Genomic DNA, 12317 nt, shown 5'->3' on the forward strand with positions numbered 1-12317 from the left:
TTTTTAAAAGCATTCTTACTTTACAGCATTTTTTCACACCTGCATAAAACTTTTCCATAGTACTGTACATCAAATGGTACTTTATGTAGTTTAATAAAGCAATATCATAACCCTTGGTACAGAAAGACAAATGAAATTTTTTAAATCTGTCACTTTAGTTGCTTTTGTGCATTTTCATTTGCAAGTGAACTGTAACATTAGGGCCTTATTGAGCACTATATTCTGCAATTTTGAATACTGACTAAATTGCATTGTCTTACATTTCCTAAGCAGTTCTGTGCATGGGTAACATTTTGATTTCATTTTGCTGTTAGGTCATTAATGGGGAATTTCACATACTGCTACAATACATACATGATTTAAAGGTATGTACTGTATTACAGTTGTGTTGTCTCTTTTGGCAAGTGATATTTTCAAATTCGTATCTAAGTACATCTAATGGAAGCCTACATATTTTAAAACAAAGCCCTTTCAGCTACGTATTTTTGACATTGTATCTTTTTTGTGTGCCTTGAAGAAACTGACAAGGGCTGGAACAGGCTAAAATGAAACAATCAGATATGCGTCACACTCGTTTAACTGTCACTGAAGTCAACATTTTATAGGGTCGGATATGTGAGTGCTGACTGTATACATATTTACTGAACAATGGTTAAGGAACTTAACTAATAAAAGCATTGGATACATATGTGCACCACATTAGGCCATCACATTTCTGAAGACACTCCCTCAAATGGTGTGTGTGATATAAGTCTTTGTGATTTGTAACAGTATTGACCAAAAAATAAAAAATAAACCTCTACCTACAGTTTGAGATTCAAACAGTGTACGCTGAAATAAAGTCAGTGCTGAGCATTAAGCTTTTTTTTTCTTTTTTACATATTATATTTTTAAACAATGTAAAATAACTAATAAATGAATATTGCTAATCCTGATTTTGACATTATGGGTTAGGATAGGTTTGGGTTACTTTCTTTAAAATAAGCGTATTCCTGTCTATTTTTCCACTTGTTTCCACTACTTAAGAAAATGTACACACAAACGTGACATGATCATACACAAAAAAAAAAAAATAATCAGGATTTGGGAAATTATAGAACTCAAGTAATGCTACCACAGTTTAGTATTATTTCAAACAAAACCTAGATTGCACCTGAGGTAAATGTTTCTGTCAGTGTTCATATTTGCAGTGCCTTTGCAGTCACAGTTGGCACCTGACAGTGCAGGTAAGGATGGGGCTGTAAAGTCATTCCTAGTTTAGCTGCTAGATTGGGAACCAATCCATTCTGGAACTAAAGGTGAAATCTTTGGAGCAACATTGTGAAGAACAGGAACCTCTCCATTTTAGCTAGTTGTTCTCCAAGACAGTGACTTCTGCCTAACAGTGACAGGTAACATGCTAAAATTATTATGCAGTAAAAAATAAAAATAAAAAAACGGGCAAGGAAAAAGACAAAAACAGTGTTTTTCTTTGCCGCTGGGTTTACAAACTGGTGTGTTACCATGTTGATTATTATACTTATTGGTTAGTTATAAAATATCTTAATTAGCTCTTTAGAACCGTCAGCTGTATTGCTGTTTATCTTTTGGCATGTCACAATTGGGTATATAAATTATGCAATAGATAACAAAGAAACACAATGCTCTGAATAAATGATTGAACCTCAAATTAATAAATGACCATTTCTGTTTCAGTTTATCTTTTGAATAGCAGCTTGCACATACAGCTGATAAAAGAGGTGTTTTCATTGGCTCTAGTGATCTGAATGCCTGCAGTACATTTGGGCAAGTGGTATTCTTGGGTTAAAAAATGCACTTAAAAGAAATGCACTTTAAAAAAAACAACAATGAGCTTATTTAATCTCAGTTACTGGTTCAGAAACATATAAGCTGCCCTCACAGGGTTGCTTAATAAATCTAAATGCTTTTATATTTATTTATAGTATGTGACAAGTGTATGGTAATAAGGCGTACAAGTCTCCTTGCACAAGTAATGAAGAGTTCTGACAATTACTGTCAGGTACATGCAACAAAACTGCTTTGGAAAACGGTCATACAGTCCCAAAGCACAACATCAAATCATAGTTTGGAAGCTGTTAAAATGGGGCAATCAGAATAAAGCTAAAAAAACAAAACTATACAAGATTATATATATGGTGAGACTCTTTTTCCAATGTATTCATTATGAGTTTAATCTACTAAACAACTTTAGTGAAAATGGGACAAATGCCTCTTTCTTGCAGAAGTTTCCTGGCTGTCCAGAAATATCTCTGGATTACAGTCCTGGGTTGCTCCAGTATTTCTCATCGAAATGAGTATACAGTAGGTTTGTTATGACAGTGGTCCCTTTTGGTATGGTGTATCCCCTCACAACTGTGTTTTTTGTAGTGGCATGGAAAATCCCACGTGAAGCAATATTGCAGAACCTCAGAACTTCATGCAGAACTGCTTCAGTATACTGCATTTTTGGTTTGTCTTCTAAAGTTGGAGTACTGTTGTTCCCAACAAAACAATCTATTTCTTTATGCAACCTTTCTGCAAAAAAGAGGAATCAAATTAAATCTCTAGTTACATGAAGTAAAACGAAACCAAATAAAAACAACAGCTGCAGCGGTACAATATTTTATGGTAATGTTTTATAAGAAACACTGATAAGTGACAGGCAGTATATTTTATTTTTAAAAGGCAGCCAACTAATAATGACCTTAGGAAGGCCAGGAATTCATTAGTCTTGTAACTGTCTTCATTACAGAAGTGTACAATGGCAACAGGAAGTAAAGAATAGTGACAATTTCAGTGACAACTCAACATGGTAAACTCTGTATTACAGCATGGTCTTCTGACTCACAGTATGACACCCCTTACCATTTACTGAATATGTGTGACATTTGTCAGCAACCCAGGGTGCCTAGTAGTTATTAAAATCTAGTATATATGATATCACTGCAGTACATGGCACCATGCATAGCACTGACCTAAGTGCAATGGTTTAAATATATATGTTTAAAATAATATAGTATGATTTGTAATAACTACTTACTTGACTGATATTTTTTAAACATGTATTACATGTTTTATATAACACTTACTGTAGGATTGCAACATGCTTTACGCTTATCCAAAACTATAATACATGTGGTTGTATATGTAGTCCTTACCTTGAATGTTAGGGTATAGAGCCATGTACAGCCCTGCCCATCGTATTACATTAGTCATTGTTTCAATCCCTGCAATAATAAGCTCACCGACAGTGAAAATTAAGTTCTCTTTGGAGTATGATGCTTCAGGGTCACTAGCGTTTTGGTCCATCTCATCCACATAGGCATCAATAAAGTGCCTGGGTGAATGAGGCACTCTCTTGTGATAGAAACACTAGATTAATTTGAACAAAAAGTCATACACCTCTGCAGTGTTTTTAAATAGCCTCTGGTGTTTGCCAAAGGGCAGGATCCTAATCCATGGGAAGCCATTGTACCTCAGCGTTTTCACTAAAGATCTCGATTATGTGCTGGAACTCAGTGTCGTCGTATATAAAACGCTCACCAAAAATGATGAGGTTAGAAATATTAGACACTGCGTTGACATCAGATGCTTGGGATCAAAAGATTTACCCTCGTATTTGTCAAAAGCATCGATAAAAAACATTCTCTAATGGTTTTAACAACGTAACATGAACCACAAGGACATTTCAACAAATAAGCAACGTATTTCGTCATACATGTAATACGTCCCTTAACATAATATTTCTTACCGGAATGAGGATGAGTAAAAAAACCATCCTTAATCATAGCATTACAGTTTGCACAATTGTGACAATTCCCACATGGAATGCGAGACATAAAATATTGTGAGGGTGCATATGCATCAGTTCTCACCAGTTGGTCTCTCAGATGACTGGAACTTTTATAAGCATAAAGAGGAGAATGTATAAATAAATGACCAACTTTGGGATCACTTGTCAATATATACCAATGTGAACTGACAATATTTTACCTGAGAAATTGAAAAAGGTGGAAACAAAAGTAACAGTGTTCTTTTACTGGTTTAATCTTAGGCATCGAAAATGTTTCTCTCAAAAAGGATTTAACCTTACCATAAGACTGAGTAATTACTGCATCTTTGTATCCCTTAGCTTGAAACCTGTCACATAATTCTTTGGCATGAACCTCAAAACAATTTTCTGAATTGCATATTTGTTTAATCCTTAATGGCTAAAAGGTAAATTCTGTTTTAAAGCAGGTGTATGAAAACTCTTTACATTCAACAAATGATTTCTATCTTTGTCTTTCTTGTACAAAGTAGTAGTTAAACATGGACTAATACATCAAGAAAATAAACAGATGTCTCACTAGAGTTTACAGTAAAAGAAATGGAGGGTAATCTACTGTTAATATGTCTCAAAACATCTTAATTCATCTGTGTTACCACGCCAAATGGAAAAAAAAAAATACATATTCAATATATATTAGCCAAACAGAGATAAAATATTTAAATGGGTTATCATTATACACACAATCCAATTCAAACTTTCCCATAACGTTGTAAATCTGTTAAACTCGTGTAACCTCCAGTTCCTGGTAAAACATTAGAATCTAACTACACAGATGAAGGCCTTTCATTGCCCCTGGCGACAGGTTAAAGAATGAAAAGAAGCCACACAGACTGACAACAATAGATTTCTTGCAGTTGTTGTATCTTTTTCTACAATTCTGTAGGTTTGTAGCCAAGCAGATTATATTATACTCAGTAATGGGTTCTCTTGTTACCAAAGAATTTTCAGATAAGGTTAAGGTTTTAGATAACAGTGCACCCTAGTTTACATACTGTAGTGCAGAAAGGGTATATTTATCTCATAAAGATTACTTATCTTAAACACACACACACACACACGCACACACACACTCCTGCAAAGTTTACATCAATTTAGTTTTTGTTTTTAAGTTGTAAATTCTAATAGAAGGTGCTCTTAAGTTATAGGAGTGTTGCCTCAAGCATTCTGTTTGTGTTCCAAACTGCCTTGATTGATCAAAACAGGATGCAAGACAGACATAAGAGGCTCTACTACTTCACATACTGTATAACAAATACATATACATTGTTTTTAAATGTTTGCCCCACAAAGCCTTCAAGTACATGAAAAGACATTTTAAAAATACTAATATGTAATGATGAATAATACATACCTCTCATGTTTGTTAGTTTTTTTTAAAAGAGGTAGAGATGGTCTACCAGATTTATATTGCATATATATATATATATATATATATATATATATATATATATATATATATATATATATAGACAAAAAACAAATGAGGTAAAAGTCATCGCGAAAAATTAGTTAATTCTAATTAGATAGTTATCGTAAAACATTACCTAAACTTATTGTTGTTGTAATGGATTTGAATAACAACAAAAAAACCCACAATCAATTTAAAATGTATGCATTTACTGAAACAACTTCCTTTCTCCAGGTATGTTACAGTTGATTTGAATATACATGTTTTTAATTTAATAAATGTTTTGGGGTAGACGTTTATATCATCATTTAAAAAGACATTTGGATAATTAACATCAAAATTAAAATCTCTAATTACACTATGTAACACATTTTTTGTTCCTGGGTAGTAAGTGTTATTTCCTAATTGCTTATGCCTCAAAAGTATAGTACATGGCTATTATTCCTAACAAACTTTGCTTTTGTGACCAGGACAGTGATATTTCAAAATATCACTATTTCCAATGGGAAAATGGGCAATGTGTATCTTTTCGTTCATATAAAGTCAGAAAAAAACAACATATGAATCCAAATTAACATGTATTTATACTAAAGTAATACAAAGATGACTACAAAAGATTTAGAAGTGAGTAGTTTTTCGAGATTTACAATTATATTGTAAATATAATATTGGGGGCCCCAGAGGTATAGGGACCCTGGTGGGGGTGTGAGGAATAAAGCTACAGACATTTTTAACTACAAAAGAGCAAATCTGTCTTATTAAGTGGCCAAAAGGGCCTTCCTAAGAATTATACACATCATCTGATAAAGTTATACACATAGCAGTCTTAGATTGAAGTCATATCCATACAACTGATCCATTACAACTTTCTGAAATTACTAACCAGCCACTAACAGTGTTTCTTTTAGATTGTTTTTTTTATTATTCATTAAAGTCACATGAAACAAAGATAACAAAACTGCCGATTAACACTGGATATTAAAAGCATTCAGCTATTTTCATGGTGAGACAGGTTGCCAGAACTTGCACCCACCAGTTTTGAGGAAGGGTATATGCAGCTGTAGTGATAAACCAACTGGACACTTGCTGTTAAATCTATTTTCATAATTTTACCACATTTTATAGTATTTGCCCAGAGTGTGTGTGTGTGTGTGAGTTTCAACTCACTATGCAGTTGAGCATGCTAACATTCTTACAAACAAGAATTCTAAACCTAGGATTAATTTCATATAGCAAAGTTTAAATACAGTTTTTTAAACCATGGTACATAAATGCTGCCTGTCAAATTGTAAATACAGTATAATTGTAAATCTAGAAAAACTACTCACTTCTAAATCTTTTGTAGTCATCTTTGTATTACTTTAGTATAAATACATGTTAATTTGGATTCATATGTTGTTTTTTTCTGACTTTATGTGAACGAAAAGACACACATTGCCCATTTTCCCACTGGAAACAGTGATATTTTGAAATATCACTGTCCTGGTCACAAAAGCAAAGTTTGTGGGGAATAATAGCCATGTACTATACTTTTGAGGCATAAGCAATTAGGAAATAACACTTACTACCCAGGAACAAAAAAATGGTTTTTTTTGTTACATAGTGTTATCAGTATTACAGATACAGTAATACAGCAGGCTGCACTGTAGCAAGGTGGACTGTTTCCATTGCTGTGACTGTGGGGGTGTGTGGATGCCCTTTTATTTGCAAAGCATTTGAATGGTTTCTGCATCCCTGCAAGTGAGTGAGTGGAGGCTTATTAACCAAAGAACTGGAAGGAAGCCTGTGCTTTTAATTGACTGCACTATAAAATATGTCTCTGTGAACAAAAATGTCAGTGTGATCAGTAAACGAACATTATCAAACTCAATGACTTCATACCAGGTCTGCTGCGTCAATTTCCCTGCAAGTAAGATAACATGTTGATTCTCCACGTGGAACAGAAAGACACGTTTAATTATATCATTTCATGTCAAGTCAAATTTTTATTTTGTAAACGGACAGGGCTTTACTTCAGTAAAATATTTCACATGGTTTGTTTACCACATATTAAATCAAAGGCAAGCAGACTCTTTTCTCGAGGGATAGCCTTTCCATCCTAAATTAAATGTCACATTTGGCGTGGCTGTTAGTTGCCACTGAAATGGCAATACCACTAAGTTCCTGTCTGAGCATATAGGAAGGATATTGGTCATTACTTGGAAATCATGTAGGGGTGTCTTTGTTACTGACATAATATTCAGCATTTTCTTGCTTTTTGTGTTAAATATGAAACATTCTCTAATTCTAACCTCTCTTGAGACGATGTCCGTGTGGACACTGCCATACTTATGCAATATTAGCATGGTGCGTAAAATAAATACATAAGGCTCTGTATTAAAAAAAAAAAAAAAAAACATTTTCTAAATGTTAACAGCTCCCCTGTTTGATGATTTAAAAGTCCTGCTTACAGATCATTAATGGATAGATAGACAGAGAGATTTTAGGACAGAAAACAACTGGTCCCACTAAATCCCACTAAAACATATTCATGAAATCTCATAATTTGTGAGATAGATGGTAATAACAGACTACTGCTTTTGAATCAGAAGAACATATTTACACTACCTTGATGATACAGCTAACTTAACACAGTTTTGCAAACTCATATTCTAAAATCTAGATCAAGTTGCTGCTGACAGCACATGATGTTTTGTAAGCACTGTCTAATGTGGATCTGTACAAAAGCATATGTGTGGCATGATGTAACCATGCCAGGAATCGCACTACATTACACTGACAGGAAAGGTCACTGTAACTGTATCATCTGTACTCTCTCTATATACTGACTTTCCCTCGTTGTTTTCACCTCACGAATCAATGGGTGTATACCAACCGGCAAAAGGACATACATCATCTTCAGGAGTTCTTGCATGCCAAAGAATAATAATGAAGAAGAACTATTGGTTTAAAGCAAAACACAGCTAATTTAATATGAGAAAACACTTTCCTGGCGAGCAAATTATTCTAGACAGAGAACGCTCATTTGGTCTTCGGTGTTATTAAATTAATGCGTACAGATACAGACTCAGTTAAAATACCTGTCCTTGGATTTCACTTTGTTTCCTCATGTAAACGTGCGGCTCTGACACAAGAGAGAGGACGTTGCCAATTACAGGTAAAGGTGTCGGTCCCGGCGGAAAACCTCTGTGTCTTCTCTGCTTTAAAAGCTGACGAATCAGCAAGATCGAGGAACATATAATTACTAAACCACCTAGACTCTAAAGCGGTACCTGTCTGTTTTGGTGACACTGACTGCAAATTATATTATTATATCGGTCGTATTTTCATATTGTACTGTCCAGGACCCAGAGATATCCTGGTCACTAACTTCACTCGACAAAAAGCTTCACTGAATGAAAATTTGTGCATGTGTACACTGTCCCCGCCTCTGGCGTGCTAGGATTGGTTAAAAGTCTCATAGTCTCATTATAGATGGGCTCTGATTGGAAAACTGGATTGGTATTCACTCGGTGCCAAACTTTTTGGACAGTCCCAGGAAGTGGTTAATGTTTTGGGTTTTTTTTTTTGCTACGGCTGATTTCACGGGCTTTATAGTTTGTTATTAAGTTTTCAAAGCAGGCCTGTCTTTAAAGCATATGACAATTCTATATAGTTAACGTTACGTTAATGTATAATCCTCAGACTGCTGACTGGCCTAATTTTTCTTTTCTTTTTTTTTTTTTTTTAGCTAATTTCAAAAGTGGTGAGTTGGCCTGCGTCCATCTACATTATTTAATGCGTGATTAAAGCACTGCAGTAGATCAGCAATGAGATTCCATTTTGCCATCTATAAGCCAAAGGTAAAACGTAGATATAAACGTCGAGTTGCGACTATATATATATATATATTGATATTTATATATATATTATATATATATATATATATATATATATATATATAGATATAGCATTCCGTAGGGTTTCAGCAGAAAGCAGGTTGAGTAACCACAGACGCATTGGTTTGTTCCAAACGCTTTAGTCAGTGCACACAGTGGTCACAGGGACAGTCAATGAGGCCACCGGAACCGTGGCAACCACAACACAACAACCATATAACACAAATAGTCCATATCGCTACACAGCTCCCTCCTCAGTTCTCTTTGTCCCCGGAGAGACAATGCTACAGTTTTGAATCGATCTGGTATTCGCTGCAAGGTTGGCCAAGGTGAACTCATGTACCAGATGCCGGCATCCTGTAGCTGGTCCCTGGAACTGTGTGCGCGACCTGCTACTTCAGGATGGGCTTGGGTCCTACCCCCCGGCTGTGCTGACAGGCTCTCACGGGATATGGCCGCCAAGTTGTGGGCACAGTCGCGGTGCTGTCAGCTGCTTCTAGAGGGAGGGAGGAGTTGGACACCGCCCCCCAGATGTGCTGTCGTGTCCTAGGTGCGGTACATCTCTGCCATCTCTCCCTGGCTGGACGAGCCCTGTCATTCAGCGTCGGTGTGCCGTGCTTTCTCCAATTCCACTGTCCTGTTCAGATGGGTCCTACTGTTCTGTGTTGGCGTGCCATTCTCCCTCCGGTTCTGCTACCTGGCCAGGACGAGCCCTGTCTTTCTGCCTTGGGCGCCGCGCTCCCTCCGACTCTGCTCCAGTTCTCCATCCAGTGAGCCGACCCGATCCCGCTACCACTGTCTGGAGATGTTCTGTTCCTTTGCCATCATGCACTCGATCATTTTTAGTGTCTACTGGAATCATTGCTTTCTCCGCTCACAGCTCCAGACCCCCGGCCACTTTTCAATGCCCATCGGAGTCCACTGCTCTCTCTGGATGCATGCCGCCTCCAGTAGGTCTCCCACTGCTGACACCAATGCAGTGTTTCACAGTCAGCCAGAAAACAGGAGAGACAGACACGTTGGTTTCCCGTTCCAAACATTTTATTCAGCACACACACAGGTCACAGCTCCCTGTCAACTCCTCCAGAAACTTTGTAACAGCAATATTCCTTATTTTAAATTGATGTCTTCTTGTCTAAATTATACACCAACGGTCATTGGCTACTGTTCCAATTAAGTTGTGAATAAGAAGTGATTATAAGTGAATACTTTGTCATAACAAGCCACTAATATAAAATGACTAGACACCAACATAGGAAATATGTAGCTTGTGTCAGTTTTTTAGAACACATACCGATTAAAATTGGTACACATAGTCATTTCCATGCTCTGATTGGTCCAAATGAGTACGTGTAGCAAATATTTGAAACATGTACTACCCAACGTGTTTTTCACCCAGATGGCCTTGACCGGCGTAGTAGCTGATCATTTTATAGCAGTACCTATGTAGGGGCTGGTCATTTTACAGTCACACAGCGTATTTACAAGAGTTGCCAATTACCTTCAGGATAACTTCTTTTTAATTTCAGACATGAAATACGCTTGAAAAAATCATTACTAAGGAACATTGCAAATCATGGCTATGAGAGATGTTCTTCTACGATGATTTGTTGAGTGCTGCTGACTGCATTAGTCAGACAATGTTGACCGTGACATGGTTCAGTTTGTATTAACATTGTACACAATTGTTTTGTTTTGTTTTTTTATTTCCTGATTATATTTATTTCAGTATTTCACTTAAATAATGAGTTACCATAGCACATATTAGATTAAATGCCAGATCTTTCAACACTTGTTTAAAGTTGCATATTAGTTACAGTGGGGTTACCACTGAATTAAAGCGATGAGGGTCCGCGTCTGTTCATCTTTCACTAAACTTTACCCAGTGTCAAGTGCATATACCGCCACAAATTGGGCAGGAGTGGCAGATGTAAGGCGACTTTTAATTGGATAAGTTATTACACATACTAATTTCTTTAAATTGATTTGTTCTCATTTGATTTTTTGTGATCTGATTGGCCAAATTAGTATGTGTAATAATTAGATACTGTAGCTAGTTTATCTCGTAGCCCTAATATTTATACATTCTGTACGTGTACTATATATATATGTATACTATATATATATATATATATATATATTATATTATATATATATATTATTTGATATATATATATATATATAGATATCTAGAGAGTACTCGAGGGAGGCCGACATCAAAGGTTCTCAGCAACTTTATACATTTGAAAAATTTTTAACAAAAAAGTCGTTCGGTCCTAAGCCAGGATTCCTAAATAGGATTTTTTTCAGCAAGCCAGGATTCCTAAATTATATTACAGAACCTCCACCTTCATGGAATCGTACTCAGCCAGCACGATTACACTGTTTGCAACAGTTTCAGGGCTGTTACATAAGATATATGTAAATAGATTTAGAAGCAAACCTAAATGATCAGGCTGATTAAAAAACAAAACAAAACAAAACAAAAAACATTTTCCTATAAACAGTTTATAACACAGTATTCTTGGGTATAAATCCATTAACATTTAGTGAATTGGCAATTATTTCTCCAATGTGGAATGGAAGCATGTTTTTTCACGTGCATTTTTAGGTGCAGTTATCACAAAACAAAGGGACTGCAACATTTTAACTGAAGGCAATTCAATGTATTTTTATATATTTATATACGAGTGCTTGAAAGAGTGATAAACAACCTAGATGTAACTATATTGTGATATTCATTATAAACATAGAAAAAACGTACCAAGAATAGTGGAAATCTTTTCAATAACATTTTTAGCTGGAATGTACAGGCAGAAGTGTAGGACAGATTCTGTTACTGTTGAACTGTATTCTGATTACAATTGCATGTTTAATTTTAGTCATAAAAAGAGTTGCATTGACAATATTAGCAGCCTAAAGCTCAGTTTGACAAGTGACAAATTTCCCCAAAGGACTTACAAAAGCCAGAAAAGATCTCACCATCCTCAATTAATAATTTCAATGTCTACATAATGGTCATAACTCGTTAGCCAGACTGCAGAGTGTGTAGAAAGGGGCCTATTTGTCTGGTATTGAGCAGAAAATCATATTTCTTTGGCATATCTTTTTTTTTTTTTTATCACATTTTTTTTTTTTTTATCTCAATTTCAGCTTAATAATTTCAGGTTTTGCAGACTGTCTTCATTAATTCCCTTTT

The 12317-nt window shown here is 35.6% G+C and overlaps 1 pseudogene; it reads right to left on the reverse strand.

Moving 5' to 3' along the window:
- Window positions 1-1178: 1178 nt before the first annotated feature.
- Window positions 1179-9980, reverse strand: LOC121330099 (annotated as a pseudogene).
- Window positions 9981-12317: the final 2337 nt, after the last annotated feature.

This window comes from Polyodon spathula, chromosome 17 (genome assembly GCF_017654505.1).
Source record: "Polyodon spathula isolate WHYD16114869_AA chromosome 17, ASM1765450v1, whole genome shotgun sequence".
Lineage (NCBI taxonomy): Eukaryota > Metazoa > Chordata > Actinopteri > Acipenseriformes > Polyodontidae > Polyodon > Polyodon spathula.